The 7,058-nt window shown below is 45.6% G+C and overlaps 1 non-coding gene across 1 annotated transcript; it reads left to right on the top strand.

The window, feature by feature from the left end:
• Nucleotides 1-6,750: 6,750 nt before the first annotated feature.
• On the top strand, nt 6,751-6,822 carry trnah-gug. Its single transcript has one exon. It is a non-coding gene; the product is annotated as a tRNA-His (tRNA).
• The last annotated feature ends 236 nt before the right edge of the window (nt 6,823-7,058 follow it).

Here is a 7,058-nt window from a genome sequence, read left to right as displayed (position 1 = left end):
CATTATTATTACTTAATAAACATTCATATTTAAGCAAATTGCTGTGGTTCAGCCTTCTCTTAATTATATTTACCCGAATCTGAAAAGAAACACTTGGATACACGCTGTGATCCAAGACATCAGCCCATCTACATCTTCTGGTAATCTAAGGCTATCATCCTTAAAACTTCCCACCCCAGCAATTTTTGTATCATCCACAAACTTACTGATCAACCCTCCTGCATTTAAGATTAAACCATTTACATATATTACAAACAACAAGGGCTCCAACACTGTTCCCTGCGGGATCCCACTTCCAGTCACAAAACTCCCCGCGACCATCACCTTCTGCTTCCTGCCACTCAGCCAATTCATTATGGTCACCACTGATCATCCAACTCAGTAGCTTGTTCGTACTTGTCTTCCATATCCTTTGATCCCTTTAGCCCCAAGTGCTGTATATAACTCCTTTTTGAAATCAAGCAATGTTCTGGCCTTGACTGTTTTCTGTGGCAGCAAATTCCACAAGCTGACCACTTTGAGTGAAGAACTATTTTCTCATCTCAGTTTTATCTGGATAACCCCACATCTTTAGACCGTGACCCTTGATTCTGGACTCCCTCATCATTGGGAGCATCCTTCCTGCATCTACCCTGTCCAGCCCTGTTGGAATTTTAGACGTTTCTATGAAATCTCCCCTCATTCTTCCAAACTCTAGAGAATATAATCCTAATCTGTTAGAATTCTTTGAGGAAGTAACAAGCAGGTTAGACCAAGGAGAGCCAATGGATGTTATCCACCTGGACTTCAAGAAGGCCTTTGACAAGGTGCCGCACAAGAGGCTGCTGAGTAAGATAAGGGTCCGTGGTGTTAGAGACGAGGTCCTAGCATGGATAGCAGACTGGTTGTCTGACAGAAAGCAGAGAGTGGTGTTAAAAGGGTCTTTCTCAGGATGGCAGCCGGTGACAAGTGGTGTTCCACAAGGGTCAGTGTTGGGACCACAACTTTTCACTTTGTACATTAATGATCTAGATGAAGGAACTGAGGGCATTCTGGCTACATTTGCAGATGATACAAAGATAGGTAGAGGGACAGGTAGTATTGAGGATATGGGGAGGCTGCAGAAGGATTTGGACAGGTTAGGAGAATGGGCAAAGAAGTGGCAGATGGAGTACAACATTGGAAAGTGTGAGGTCATGCACTTTGGTAAGAAGAATAGAAGCATGGACTATTTTCTAAATGGGGAGAAAATTCAGAAGTCTGAAGTGCAAAGAGACTTGGGAGTTCTAGTCCAGGATTTTCCAAGGTAACCTTGCAGGTTGAGTCAGTAGTTAGGAAGGCAAATGCAACTTTATTTTGAGAGAACTTGAATACTTCTGAGGCTTTATAAGGCTCTGGTCAGGTCACATTTGAAGTATTGTGTGCTGTTTTGGGCCCCATATCTCAGGAAAGATATACTGTCCCTGGATCGGGTTCAGAGGAGGTTCACGGGAATGGTCCCAGGAATGGAAAGCTTAACATATGAGGAACATTTGAGGACTATGGGTCTATACTTGATGGAGTTTAGAAGGATGAGGGGGGATCTAACTGAAACTTGCAAAATACTGAATTGCCTGGACAGAGTAGATGTTGGGAAGATATTTCCATTGGTGGGAGAGATTCGGACCCAAGGTCACAGCCTTACAGTAAAGGGAAGACCTTTTAGTACAGAGATAAGGAGAAACTTCTTCAGCCAGAGAGTGGTGAATCTATGGAATTCACTGCCACAGAAGGCTGCAGAGGCCAGGTCATTGAGTATATTTAGGTTATATAGATAGATAGGTTCTTAATTGTCAAGGGGATCAAGGGTTATGGGGAGAAAGTGGGAGAATGGGGTTGGGAAACTTATCAGCCATGATTGAATGATGGAGCTGACCCGATGGGCTGAATAACCTAATTTCTGCTCCTATGTCTTATGGTCTTAACCTCTCTTCACACATTGGCCTTGCCAACTCAGTAAACCTTCAATGCATTCCCTCAATAGCAAGAGCATCCTTCTTCATATAAGAAGACCAAACTGCACACAATATTTCAAGTATGGTCTCACCAAGGCTCTGTATAATCACTGCCAGATATTCCCGCTCCTGTACTGAAATCCTCTCAACATACCATTTGCCTTCCAGATTGCCTGTTGTACCTGTATGCTTATCTTCAGTAACTGGTCTATAAGGACATCAAGGTCTTGTTGCACATTCCCCTCTGTCAATTTATAGCCATCCAGATAATCGTCTTCCTGTTCTTGCTACCAAAGGGGATAAACTCACATTTATCCACATTATACTACTTCTGTCGTGAATTTGTCCACTCACTCTGTGGCTCAGTGGTTAGCACTACTGCCTCACAGTGCTAGGGACCTGGGTTTGATTCCAGCCTCATGTGATTGTCTGTGTGAAATTTGCACATTCTCCCTGTATCTGTGTGGCTTTCCTCCAGATGCTCTGGTTTCCTCCCACAGTCCAAAGATGTGCAGGCTAGGTGGATTGGCCATGCTAAATTGCCCATAGTGTTCAGAGATGTGTAGATTAGTTGGGTTATAGGGAGACAGGTCTGGGTAGGATGCTCTGAGGGTCACTGTGGACTTGTTGGGCCGAAGGGTCTGTTTCCACATTGTAAGGATTCTATCATGATGATGATTCTACACCTTTCTTGTCCAAATCCACTGAAGCATCTCTGCACCATCTGCACAGATCACCCTCCCACTCAGCTTTATGTCATCTGCAAATCTGGAGAAATTCCTACTCTGCTTCTTTCTTCCAGTCAATTGCCTTTCCAAGTGAATAGGATGCCTCCATTTCCATCTTGGCACACAGTCCCTTTATTGGGACCTTGTCAAATGGATTGCAGCAATCTATTTAAATAACTTTATAGACCTACAAGGCCAAAGCCACCTCACATAAATTAAGACACAAACTGTTAACAACTATGTCTCTGGCAGGAGGAATGAGCTGCGAATGAAGCCTCATCATTCTGCAAGTCACACTATTACTGGAATTTTTGATTCAATCATAAAAATAGCCAAATTGTTTCACTTTTTGCCTGTAACCCAGAAGAGACTTGTACCAATTCTTTAAGAATATTCTCAAAAATAACTTGTTATTCTTTAAACAAGTGGCAAAACTGGTTAACAACTCTGCTATATTCCAGATTTTATTTATATCCCCAGAATAGAACATAGACCATAGAACATAGAACATTACAGCGCAATACAGGCCCTTCGGCCCTCGATGTTGCGCCGACCTGTGAAACCAATCTGAAGCCCATCTAACCTAAACTATTCCATTATCATCCATATGTTTATCCAATGACCATTTAAATGCCCTTAAAGTTGGTGAGTCTACTACTTTTGCAGGCAGGGCATTCCACGCCCTTACTACTCTCTGAGTAAAGAACCTACCTCTGACATCTGTCCTATATCTATCACCCCTCAATTTAAAGCTATGTCCCCTCGTGCTAGCCACCACCATCCAAGGAAAAAGGCTCCCACTGTCCACCCTATCTAATCCTCTGATCATCTTGTATGTCTCTATTAAGTCACCTCTTAACCTTCTTCTCTCTAACAAAAACAGCCTCAAGTCCCTCAGCCTTTCCTCATAAGACCTTCCCTCCATACCAGGCAATATCCTGGTAAATCTCCTCTGCACCCTTTCCAATGCTTCCACATCCTTCCTATAATGCGGTGACCAGAACTGTACGTAGTACTCCAAGTGCGGCCGCACCAGAGTTTTGTACAGCTGCAACATGACCTCATGGCTCCAAAACTCAATCCCAGAGAAACACATACATATGACAAACAAGGCAATATGGTTCCTCAGAAATGATTTTAAAAAAGGCAAAGGAAGAAAAACAAAACCCTGTGGAACAACAGTCTTATGTCAAAGGATAAAGTATAATGATTTCCCATGGTTCTCCAAGGTTCCTCTCATTGAGATCTAAATGCTAACTACAGTGATGAAAATCTTCAAACTGGATTTCACGTCCAAAACTGTCCTGTGCAGAGAACTCTCCACAACTGTATGTTGCAGACTGGCACACCCACAGGTCTGCCTGCTGAGGGATATACACAAACCTGGGATAGGTGCTGAAAATGTGCGATGGGGATAGGCCACTGTCAAAGGCCCTTCTGTCATATTATGTTAAAGAGTTAGAATCTATGCACAAATTTATCAGGCTCTTCACCAGAGAATGTTTATCATTAACTGCACATGTATAAAGCAAATATTACCTGTAATTCTCAGTATAGAGAGATATCCCAAGTGCTGTTATACTGCATTGGAACTGTTGTACACATTGTGTAATCTCAAATTTAATATGTCCTGTCATCAACGTTTACAAATTTTGTAATAAATGTCTCTGGAAAAAAAAAGACACTTAAAAATCATACTTTTGGAATTACAATCATGAGTTTTTATTGTTTCCAAACAGAAGCCAATATTGAATCAGAGATAGTAGGAACTGCCAATGCTGGAGAATCTGAGATAACAAGGTGTAGAGCTGGATGAACACAGCAGGCCAAGCCCCATCAGAGGAGCAGAAAGGCTGACGTTTCGGGCCGAGACCCTTCATCAGAAAAGCCAATATTGATTGGTAGTTGATTTCGCGGTTACAAGGTCCCTAACAGGTCAGAGGTCATTGCAAACAATATCTGAACATGTTTTACAAGGAACTTTAGAAAGTCTTGTTTATTGGTGCACATACTAAAGCAGGATTTATTTATCACCATAATAGTCTGCTACAGCTTAAAGGAAGCCATTTGAACCATTGAGTCTGCGCTGGGTTTTTAAAGTAGTTATGTAATTATTAGGAAACCCTCTGTCCGGAAAGGAAGGGATGGGGGGAGGAGGGGGAATGTGGGGGTGATCTGTTAGTGTTTGCGGGGAGATGACGTTTTATGCTGGAGGAAGGGAAAAAGGAAGAGTATGGTTAGGGTTAGGGTATGGGGTCGTGTTGGGGTAGGCTGCGGCTGAAGGACTGAGGTGTTCGGATGGAAGTTAGCGTGTGGGAATAGGAACAGAGCGGCAACACTGAACCGTCAATCAAGTCCCCACTACCTGGATGTGCCCCGCGATGAGCAACCCCTCATTGACAGGAAGATGGCGGGCAGCAATCTCTGGATTTTACTGAAAACCTTCACATGGGAACGCGGGAAAAAGCAAGCACCATCAATCGTTCAAGAGAACAAGGTGCAGGGCTGGATGAACACAGCAGGCCAAGCAGCATCATAGGAGCAGAGAGGCTGACGTTTCGGGCCTAGACCCTTCATCAGAAAAGGGGGAGGGGAAGGGGGTTTTGAAATAAATAGGGAGAGAGTGGGAGGCGGATAGAAGAGGGATAGAGGAGAGGATAGGTGGAGAGGAAACAAACAGGTCGAAGAGGCGGGGATGGGGCCAGGAAAGGTGAGTGTACGTAGGGAGTTAGGAAGGGGATAGGTCAGTCCAGGGAGGACGGACAGGTCAAGGGGGCGGGATGAGGTTGGTCGGTAGGAGATGGAGGTGCGGCTTGAGGTGGGAGGAGGGGATAGGTGGGAGGAAGAACAGGTTAGGGAGGCAGGGACGAGTTGGACTGGTTTTGGGATGCGGTGGGGGGAGGGGAGATTTTGAAACTTGTGAAATCCACATTGATACCATTGGGCTGCAGGGTTCCCAAGTGGAACATGAGTTGCTGTTCCTGCAACCTTCGGGTGGCATCGTTGTGGCACTGCAGGAGGCCCAGGATGGACATGTCGTCTGAGGAATGGGAGGGGGAGTTGAAATGGTTTGCGACTGGGAGGTGCAGTTGTTTGTTGCGAACCGAGTGTAGGTGTTCTGCAAAGCGGTCCCCGAGTCTCCGCTTGGTTTCCCCGATGTAGAGGAAGCCACACCGGGTACAGCGGATGCAGTATATCACATTGGCAGATGTGCAGGTGAACATCTGCTTGATGCAGAACACCTACGCTCGGTTCGCAACAAACAACTGCACCTCCCAGTCGCAAACCATTTCAACTCCCCCTCCCATTCCTCAGACGACATGTCCATCCTGGGCCTCCTGCAGTGCCACAACGATGCTACCCGAAGGTTGCAGGAACAGCAACTCATATTCCGCTTGGGAACCCTGCAGCCCAATGGTATCAATGTGGATTTCACAAGTTTCAAAATCTCCCCTCCCCCCACCGCATCCTAAAACCAGTCCAGCTCGTCCCTGCCTCCCTAACCTGTTCTTCCTCCCACCTATCCCCTCCTCCCACCTCAAGCCGCACCTCCATCTCCTACCGACCAACCTCATCCCGCCCCCTTGACCTGTCCGTCCTCCCTGGACTGACCTATCCCCTCCCTAACTCCCCACCTACACTCACCTTTACTGGCTCCATCCCCGCCTCTTCGACCTGTTTGTTTCCTCTCCACCTATCCTCTCCTCTATCCATCTTCTATCCGCCTCCCCCTCTCTCCCTATTTATTTCAGAACCCCCTTCACCTCCCCCTTTTCTGATGAAGGGTCTAGGCCCGAAACGTCAGCCTCTCTGCTCCTATGATGCTGCTTGGCCTGCTGTGTTCATCCAGCTCTGCACCTTGTTGTCTCGGATTCTCCAGCATCTGCAGTTCCTACTATCTCTGATTCGATTTTAACACCATCAATCGTTCGACGACACCAACCGTCCGTACCACGTCAACACATCGAAAGATGACATTAGTAGTAAGTGTGACGTTGACTTCATATAACTGACAGCGGAGGCTCTTTGTATCGGCTTCCGAGTAGCTCGCCGTGATCGTATAGTGGTTAGTACTCTGCGTTGTGGCCGCAGCAACCTCGGTTCGAATCCGAGTCACGGCATTGCGGGTTGGCAATGACACGGCATTGGAAGCATTTGTTTTTCGTTCCAAAGCGAACACCAGCCTATCCTTTTCAGTATTTTTAAATTAAAAATCAACCTCTTCAGTTTTGGATTGAAGGAAAATAAAAAAATTAAGAAAAATGAATTCACTGGAAACAGCTAAAAGAGTGTATGTAACCGAATGGGCCTCAACTGTACTTTGGCAACAAGACTTAGGCCGTGGCCTTTCCCCACT

Source organism: Rhincodon typus, chromosome 36 (genome assembly GCF_021869965.1).
Source record: "Rhincodon typus isolate 14 chromosome 36, sRhiTyp1.1, whole genome shotgun sequence".
NCBI lineage: Eukaryota > Metazoa > Chordata > Chondrichthyes > Orectolobiformes > Rhincodontidae > Rhincodon > Rhincodon typus.
The sequence above is the reverse complement of the archived record's forward strand: the minus strand, read 5'-3'. Positions and strand labels throughout refer to the sequence as shown.